The sequence below is a fragment of the Xenopus tropicalis genome, chromosome 5, assembly GCF_000004195.4.
Source record: "Xenopus tropicalis strain Nigerian chromosome 5, UCB_Xtro_10.0, whole genome shotgun sequence".
Lineage (NCBI taxonomy): Eukaryota > Metazoa > Chordata > Amphibia > Anura > Pipidae > Xenopus > Xenopus tropicalis.
The window spans coordinates 76,430,304-76,440,173 of record NC_030681.2 but is presented as its reverse complement, the minus strand read 5'-3'; the positions used below and the strand labels follow the sequence as shown (position 1 = coordinate 76,440,173).

The 9,870-nt window shown below is 36.6% G+C and overlaps 2 long non-coding RNA genes across 2 annotated transcripts; both read right to left on the bottom strand.

Annotated features, from left to right (window-relative positions):
* Positions 1-1,799: 1,799 nt before the first annotated feature.
* LOC116410854 lies at positions 1,800-2,474 on the bottom strand. Its single transcript, XR_004222692.1, has 3 exons — positions 2,376-2,474; positions 1,995-2,254; positions 1,800-1,905 (listed from the first exon to the last, which is right to left on the bottom strand). It is a non-coding gene; the product is annotated as an uncharacterized LOC116410854 (long non-coding RNA).
* Positions 2,475-3,607: 1,133 nt separating this feature from the next.
* Positions 3,608-7,701, bottom strand: LOC116410889. The gene is made up of 3 exons (XR_004222712.1): positions 7,580-7,701; positions 7,161-7,244; positions 3,608-3,670 (listed from the first exon to the last, which is right to left on the bottom strand). It is a non-coding gene; the product is annotated as an uncharacterized LOC116410889 (long non-coding RNA).
* Positions 7,702-9,870: the final 2,169 nt, after the last annotated feature.

The following is a 9,870-nucleotide window of genomic DNA, read 5'->3' as shown; positions in this document are numbered from 1 at the left end:
TGGAAACATTGTTTTTAATTACTTGGTGGGTGTATTTTTGCAGCATTAAATAAGTCTGGACTTTTTTGTTGTTAAAAAGTTACTGGTCCTTTAACATTTATTGGTCACCTGTTTGAGAGAAAACAAATGATGTTCACTATAAGTTAAAATACACAGCACAAAATTTGCCACTTTAATTACACACTAACCCCACAGTACTAATGACCTATTACCAAGTGGTGACATTTACAGGTGCATGTCAGGAACAAGTGGAGACTGGAGAAGGGGGTTACAGCTGTAACAGTGCACTTTCAGTATCTATCATACAACAGGAATGTGTTGTGAAGTATCCAATAGAACATATCAGCAGTTACTAAGACTGAGGACATAACAATAAACCATAGTAACCAATCAGGGATATGATTTCATTATTCTGTCTGCAGTAGGTTGGGCAACATTTATTTTTGGCTGGTTGCTATGGGTTACTGCAGTGGTGCAAATATAAATAATTCAGTGTAGCTAACAAAGTGGATATGTAATTTCCTGAGCAACATGAAGATTATAATTTACCCTTGAAATCCCTTGAAAGGTATATAAGCAATAAAAGCAACTGTGGCCCTTGTACAGTTACTATGGAAACATGTCTAGCAAATGTAATATTGATCTAAACTTTACACTGCATTTGTTTTTTAGATAAAAAGTTTATGTGTTGCAAGGTTTAAGTTACCAGTTACAGTAATGTTTTGCAAATAGGATTTTAGATTGGTGAAAAGTATTGACACTAATCAGTTAATTCCTCAATGCACACCTATTTAAGCATCAGAAAAAAAGAACGGCAGATGGTATGTTTAGCAAATAATCCTCTTTATATAGTAGATGTTCACAAAACTATTTTCACAATTTCAATGCATAATATGTATTGGCCTAAACACAGTGAAGCACAAAAAGCAGACACGTATGGATTGAGGAAACCCCAACATTTCGGAACCCAGTCCTTGTCAAGGTGATTCTGCTTCACTGTGTTTAGGCCAATTGGTGGTATATATATTATGCATTGAAATTGTGAAATTTGTTTGCTTTTCTGAGGCAATTTGCAATTCTTCATTCTTATTTGAATTATTTAGTGTATTGTTTAGCAGCTCTCTAGTTTGGAATTTTAGCAGCTGTCTGGTTGCTAGGGTCCAATTTAGCTATCTGGTTAAGAAATTTGTTTGCTTTTCTGAGGCAATTTGTAGGCTCCCACTCCCTTCCCAAGTCTGAAGCTCACTGACAGCAGGGGGCCTGACTAAGACTCTAAAACCCTAAAAACCCACCGGGCCCAGGACCTGTCCCATCATGATGTCGGCTTTGGGTAGGGAGCCTAAATGTTAAATAATAAATAAGTAAGAAACTAATAAAAAAAGACTATTTGTGAAAATACTAAATAAATATTGGCTTCAGTTTAGATTGTTTGAAATTTTATTGTAATAACAGTAAAGTAGAGCATAAGTCCATCATCATAGAATGGGCGGGGCCATGCTTGAAGTCTGACCCGCCACCCCACGTCTGGGGTCACTTCACGGTCCAACTTCTTGCACAAGTAACACCTGTTTCGATAAGTTGCATGATACTTTGGTAATCCTTTCAAAGTAACTCCACAGCATTCACACCTCTGTGAGTTTCAGATGTCACCTTTCTGAAGAATTACAAAGTGCCATTGTGATTGGATTAGTGGAAGAGTATATATGCTGAGGACTTCCCATACCAGTCAGTTGAACTGAAGAAGCTGCTCGGATGAGTAGTGAAACGTCTTCAATGATTACTTAACAAGTCCAGTTGCTTTAGATTTATTTATACTAGATAAACCATGACCTGGATGAATGAAAATCTTCATAGTCATTCATATTTAGCTCTATGAGGGGGGTGCTTTCTTTGTCTGAACTCGCCCTGTAAAAATAGACATGCAAAGTGTCATGCAGGAGACATGCAAAAAACAGAGTCCCTTAAAATGCATAATAACAATTCAAGACATTTACCTTCCTCAGCTTTAATGATTTTTGTGTGTTCTCTGGAAATAAGAAAAGAACAGTACCAAGTTAACGGATGAAATCTGTTGAAACTGCAACAAATGAAAGTGATAAAAGTAATACTCACTCATCTAGTTCTGCAATATGGGCTACCAGGCATATCAAACAAACAATAATTAAAAAGAGGCCACTGCCCATGACAGAGCAAATAATAATGAGGTTTCTTTCGTTGCCCTTATCCATTTTTCTTAACAATTCTTTGATAATCCCTGAAAAAGAAAATAACACTTTAATGCAAGCCCTGAAATCCTTTCTTTTTGTAATAGTAAGACATTAGACCATTTACATAGTTATTTTTAATATACTAGTATGTAAAAAATATAGGTTTACCAAGCTCTGTACGATCTGTTGGGGAAGATTCCAATTTGGCCCTGGCCTGTTCAGGGTCTTCTGCTGGGGAAAAGAAGGCAGAAAATTAGAATTTACAATCAATATATCAAAATAAGAATTTACTAAATTTACATGTGATGAATACAGCTAAGAACCCAGTAACCTGTATGGCAATACAATTGGCAACAGTGGCTGTTATTAAATTAAAAATAAATCTCATTATAAATCAAGCATATTGCAAGCATGTTTAATTATTAGTCTTATTAGATATTTGTGGACGTGTTTTTTACAATGTACATAAAAAAGGTCTTTCTGTTAAGGGTTTACTGTATCTGTAAAAACAAACTATGTAACTGGGAAACAATAAATATGATCAAATCCCACTTCTGTAAAGTGACAAACCCGAGAGTCATGTGACTGATTTCTATGGGTTATTAGACTAAAGCAAGGATTGGTGTCTCTGGATAACCTGGGAGCTTCGGGGTCACCAGTATAATGTCCTGATGTCAAATACGTTGCCATTTACTAGTACAGGTATGGGACCCTTTATCCAGAATGCTCAGGACCTGGAGGTTTCCGGATAAGGGATCTATATGGAATTTGGATCTCTTTACCTTAAGGGGCACATTTAAAAAAAGCACGAACGCTCGAGCCTTCATGCGAACGATCCGATCGTATTTTTGCCGATTTTTTGGGGCGTCCACACGACTTTTTCGTACGCCGCACGACTTTTTCGTACGCCGCACGACTTTTTCGTACGCCGCACGACTTTTTCGGACGTTTGCACGAAAAAATTGGAAAGGTTTTACCGCTGTTTACAATTATTTGGTATGAAAATTTTGTGACTTTCGGATCGCCAATACGATATTATCGTGACTAATACGATTTTTTCGTAAGCATTTTCATGATATTTGCGATCTTCCGAAATTTTCGTTTCCAATACGATTTTGTCCCATTCGTGATTCGGATTCGTGGATTAGTAAATGTGCCCCTTAGTCTACTTAAAAATTATTTAAACATTAAATGAGTCCAATTGGACTGTTTTGCCTCCAAAAAGGATTAATTATATTTTAGCTCAAGTACAAGGTACTGTTTTATTACTACAGAGAAAGTGTAATTATTTTTAAAAATGAGAATTATTTAATTATAATGGAGCCTATATGAGATGGCCTTCCTGTAATTCTGAATTTTCTGGATAACGGGTTAAATAAAATGTATATGTAAAATCTTACTTTCAGATTGTTGCATATTCACATTACTGTTATCTCCATATGCATCATCATCAGTAGTTGTTGCTAAATAGAAAAAAAATATATATATATAATTATATTTATACCTCAGGCCTGTCTCAACCATGTTTGGTTAAATACTATGTAATATTTGTAGATCAGTTTCTTTAAGTAAGAAAGTTTGCCCTCCAGGAGAGATACCACTAACTACAGAGAAACAAGATATATAAAGGTGACATAATACAGTAAAGTTTCAAAACAGCATCATCTTAAATGAGGGGTGCTTCATTCGGAAAATAATAATAACTAGAAAGGGAAGTTTGAGAACAAACTTCATGTTGGGTTGAAAAACATGAAGTCACTGATTGGGCTCTGCCCACTTTCTCTGACCTTGGATCACAGTTATACAGAAAAACCACTGTGCAAAGTTTGGGGACCCTGGTTTTAATAGTGTCTGAATGGCAGCAACTTAAATTTCCCCACCGAAAGTCAACGACATCTGATTGGCGGTTGGTGGCTCCACCCCCTTTTTCTAACCTGGAACTGCAGTTACCCAGTGACTAACTCTGTGAAGTTTAGGGACCCTGGGATTAATAGTTAAAGAATGACAGCAATTAAAATTTAAACCAATAAAAGTCAATAGGTGAATTGTGATTGGTGGTTGGTGGCTCCGCCCACTTTTTCTAACCTTGAGTCGAAGTCACCCAGTGACAAACAGTGGACACCCTGGCATAAATAGTTTGAGAATGACAGCATTTTAAATTTAAACCAATAAAATTCAATGGATGAAATTTGATTGGCTGTAAATGACCCAACCTACTTTTCCTATTTTTGAACTGCAGTCCACCAGTGACCAACTTTGCAAATTTTGGGGACTCCAAAATAAAATTGTGAGGCTGACAGTATTTTACACTTCACCATTGAAAGTAAATAGGTGAAATGTTATTGGCTGTTGGTGGCTCTGCCCACTTTTTTTCTAACTTTGAAAAACCCTGGAATTAATATTTAAATAATGGCATCAGTTTAAATATAAACCAGTGAAATCTAATGGGTGGAAATGGATTGGCTGTTGGTGGCTCCTCCCACTTGTTTGGGAACCCTGACATAAATAGTGTGAGCAAAGCAACATTTTAAATATAAACCAAAACAATTCAATAGGTGAAGTCTGATTGGCTGTTGGTGGCTCCACCCACATTTTAAAACCTACAAATGCAGTTCCCTAGTGACCCTGGTGTTAATACTGTGAGAAAGGCAGCAGGTTGAATTTCCCATTGAAAATCAATAGGTAAAATCTGATTGGCTGTTGTTGGCTCCACCCACTTTTTCTAACTCTGAACTGCAGTTACCAGGTGACTAGCTCTGCAAAGTTTGGAGACCTTAGTATTAATATTAAAAGAATGGCCGCAGTTTAAATTTAAACATATAAAGTCTATAGGTGAAATCTAATTGGTTGTTGTTGGCCCCACCCACTTTTCTAAACTTGGAACATAGTCACCCAGTGACAAACTGTGCAAAGTTTGGGGACCCTGACATTAAACATGTGAGAATGGCAGCAGTTAAAATTTCCCCACTGAAAACAATGAAAGAAATGTGATTGGCTTTTGGCGGCCCCGCCCACTTTTTCTAACCTTGAATACAAAGTCACGCAGTGACTGACTGTGCAAAGTTTGCGAACTCTGGCATCAAACCAATAAAATTCAATAGGTGAAATCTGATTGGCCGTTGGTGGCCCCACCCACTTTTTCAAAACTAAAACTGTAGTCCTCTAGCGACCAACTGTGAAAAGTTTGGGGACCCTGGTGTTATCACTGTGAGAATGGCAGCAGGTTGAATTTCCCCATTTAGAGTCAATAGGTAAAATCTGATTGGCTGTTGGTGGCTCCACCCACTTACAAAAATACAAAACACCTTAAATGCATAGTCACCCAGTGTCTGACTATGCAAAGTTTGGAAAGCCTGGCAACAAACCAATAAAAATCAATAGGTGAAATCTGATTGGTTGTTGGTGGCTCCGCCCACTTTGCAAAACTAAAGCTGCAGTCCCCTAGTGACCAACTGTGAAAAGTTTGGGGACCCTGGGGTTAATACTGTGAGAATGGCAGCAGGTTGGATTTCCCCATTAAAAGTCAATAGGTAAACTCTGATTGGCTGTTGGTGGCTCCACCCACTTTTTCTTACCTTGAACCACAGTTACCTGGTGCCTAACTCTGCAAAGTTTGGGGACCCTGGTGTTATTACTGTGAGACTGGCAGCAGGTTGGATTTCTGCCAAGTCAATAGGTAAAATCTGATTGGCTGTTCACATCTCCGCCCACTTTTGGGCATCCAACAATCATCATATTTTCATTCAGGCTGACCCCATGACTATGTGATTCAAGTTTGGGGAGTGTGGCCTCAAAGCTGTAAGTTTGGCAGCAGTTTCAATTTCCGCATAAAAGTCAATGGGTACAATATGATTGGCTGCTGTTGGCCCCTCCCACTTTGCAGGTTTTTTTTAAAAAAAAAAAACCTGAATGTGTAGTCACCCAGTGACTGACTGTGCAAAGTTTGGAAAATCTGGCATCAAACCAATAAAAATCAATAGGTGAAATTTGATTGGCTGTTGGTGGCTCCGCCCACTTTTCAAAACTTAAACTGCAGTCCCCTAGTGACCAAGTGTAAAAAGTTTGGGGACCCCGACGTTATTACTGTGAGAATGGCAGCAGGTTGAATTTCCGCCAAATCAATAGGTAAAATCTGATTGGCAGTTCACAGCTCCGCCCACTTTTGGGCATCCAATAATCATCATATTTTCATTCAGGCTGACCCCATGACTATGTGATTCAAGTTTGGGGAGTGCAGCCTCAAAGCTGTAAGATTGGCAGCAGTTTCAATTTCCCCATTAAAGTCAATGATTAAAATTTGATTGGCTGTTGTTGGCCCCTCCCATCAACAAATGTTGCTGCTTCATTCGGGGTGACCCCATGATTATGTTATTCAAGTTTGGGGGGTGTAGCTTCAAAGCTGTAAGAGTGGCAGCAGTTTGAAAATCTTCCCTGTCAAAGTCAATGGGAAAATTGGGGAGTTCGGAGCGGCGCCACAAAAAGACGGGGGGCAGGATCGCTTAGAAAAGCACAAGCAACCTGCTCCGCTATAGGGTGAAGATGTGTGGGGAGTTTGGGTGTTGTACCCCTAAAACTGTAGGAGGAATAGCGTTTAGAAAATGGGGGGGGGGGCGCGAAGAAGAAGAAGAAGAAGAAGCGGAAGAATAAGCTAAAGTCGAAGAACAAGTCTGTTGGGGTTTTCAACCCAACATAATAATATTATCTCTTCATAGGAATATGAATTATAATAAAACATTACTTTCTTTAGTACTTATTTCAGTATTATTATTATTTCTACTTGTCTGCTTCCTTTTTTATCATTGACAGTTGGTCTTTCAAGCATGTTTGTGTTATAATACCATATATTTAGATGCTTATTTTAGGTTTAATAGGTATGATTTGCAGGAATGATAGATGTACAACTGATCTTGAAAAAGCTGTAAAATGTATTGTTTAGTACAGTATGAATCTTACTTTGCACTGTTCTAGCATTGGAAACATCTTTAACAGTAGCTTCATCATACCCATCATCATCATCGTCGTCGTCATCATTAGCATCTATTTTAAGAAAATGTAATGTTAATCTAGCACAATAAATGGAGTCAAAAGAATATTGGGTTTGAAAACATTAATAGAGCTCATTTATCACCAAGATACAGAGTGCACACTGCAATTTTTGTGCACAAATCAACATGTTTTTTTCCCCACAATGCACCTTTTCCCTCACAATCCCAGCATAATTGATAAAAACCTATATAAATCAACACATTATTTGGTATTTTAGGTAATTAACAGACATACATAAACAAAACTATTATTAGTTTTGTTTATACTAGATATAAACAAAACTAAGTTTTGGGAAAAAGCAAATATATGAAAGAACAAAAACTTACTGGTTCTTCCATAGATAAGTGATAAAATCAACATAAAAAAACAAATCCACCAAAAGGTTTTCATGTTGTATTAAAAATAAAAAAATATCCTTAGACTTTTCAATAAAGACAGAAAAGGTCTGTCTTCAATGATCAGCCCAGAAAAGGAATGAACAATGTCTGGGTGATAGCCTAGCTTCACCTTACTGTCCATCATGATGTCACAATCTCAGTTGCCGAGCAACAATAGCATTCTGTACTCTGGTTTAACTGACCTTGTGACATCATAATGGACAGCAAGGTGAACCAAACTATGCTATTGTGTGCAGCCCAATCTGTCTCAAATTCTTGCAGAAACACAAAATATGCTCTTTTTTACACCATTATGTGAAAAAAAAATAACCACAATCTGGGGAACTGCCTAACTTTATCATGCTACCCATGTTGATTTCACAATTGTCTTTTAAACCAAAATATGCCACTGAGTGAAAGATACATTTGTAATAATTGTTATTAACCTGGAAAAATCAGCCTCAACCAAAATGCTGTCCAGTATCTCTCATTTATTTGAAACATCCACATATTTATTCAGAGTTAAAAGTAATGTTATTATGCACCCATATATCATAAACATAGAACCTGTAAAAACCCCATTGCTTGTTCTAAGAAGTACAGACTGAATTTAGACTTTAAAAAAAGTTTGCAATTAAAAAATAAATAAATAAAAATCTAAATATACAAACCCACCAAGGGGTTCCAATTTCTCTAATTTATATATAAAACGTAACAATTTCTATAAATTAGATTTTGCATCTATTCTGTAAATTAGAAGTACAGGTATGGGACCTGTGATCCAGAGTGCTAGGGACCTGGGGTTTTCCGGATAAGGGATCTTTCTGTAATTTGGATCTCTATAACTTACGTCTGCTAAATATCATTTAAATATTGAATAAACCCATAGGCTTGTTTTGCCTTCAGTAAGGATTAATTACATCTTAGCTGGGATCAAGTACAAGGTACTGTTTTATTATTACAGAGAAAAAGAAAATCATTTTTAAAAATTTGAATTATTTGCTTATAATGGAGTCTGTGGGAGATGGGCTTTCCGTAATTCGGAACTTTCTGGATAAAGGGTTTCCGGATAAGGGATCCCATACGTGTACAACTACTAGTTATTTTTATTTCATTTCCTCATGATCAGAGGATCTTCCGCCGATGTTATGCAGCTGGGGCGAGACCATTGCTGACTAAGGCCTTAATGTTCAGATAGAAGAATAGAAGAATCTATACAATATAACAGACATTCTGCTTACACTGTTATTATATTGGTTCACATTTCAAATACTTGTTTGGATTTGTTTTCTTGAAATCCAGTAAATATTTTCTGCACTGGAAAAAAATCTAATCAGGCTAACATTTGTTGATTTTGAGAACAGAATTGCTGTGCCACACGTACAAGAATTATATCTATTTGTAGTATATTTTTATCAATAACATTATTTAAGTTGTTCTGGCATGTTTTCCCCTACACTGCTGATTACAATTTTAATTTTGTTTTAGTCTCTGTCAGGTCTCCTAGTATCCACCCACAGTTTCCAAACATAGATTTCTATCTGCGTCACATTGCAGTAGCTGCCACTCCAGAGATAAAAATGATAACTCTAGTATAAGAAATTACAAATATGTTGTTAAAAAAATAATCTTGGGTTGTGGAGCAATTTGTTTTAGTTTCAAATGACATGTAATAGCTTTAAAAAAGTGAGTGAATGCTAAAATGAAAAGAAAAAAAAATACAAAGGAGAGCATTGGTTTTAACTGGATCTTTAAATGCCATCTAAATATAGAATTTAAATGTATATATACATACTTATTTATAAAGATATAGGATCTCTCTTCCAGAATCCATAAAGGATGCATTTAATTACCCAGACACAGCGAGTAAATTGCAATTTCAGCTGCAATTGCCATCTTTTTCTAACAATGCACCAAATTCAGTTCACAGAATTCCGCCATCATTGCGGGGGCAATGCAGGTGTCAAATCTGACTTGAAAATTCCCCTAAAGGGGACCTGTCACCCTATAGGTTTTTGAATAGGTTCAAAAACCTATTATAATTTGTTAGCTGGGCAAAATAAAGTTTATTTTACACTAAATAATTTTTTAAATAGTTTCATTTCTTTTTTTGTAATCCACAATCATAGCAAAAGTGGAGGCCTTTTTGTGGAAGCTGTTATCATGGCAGAGTTTGCAACATTCCTAAATGTGCCAGAATGATGACCTTATACATGTTCCCATGCCCAGGCTATAAAATT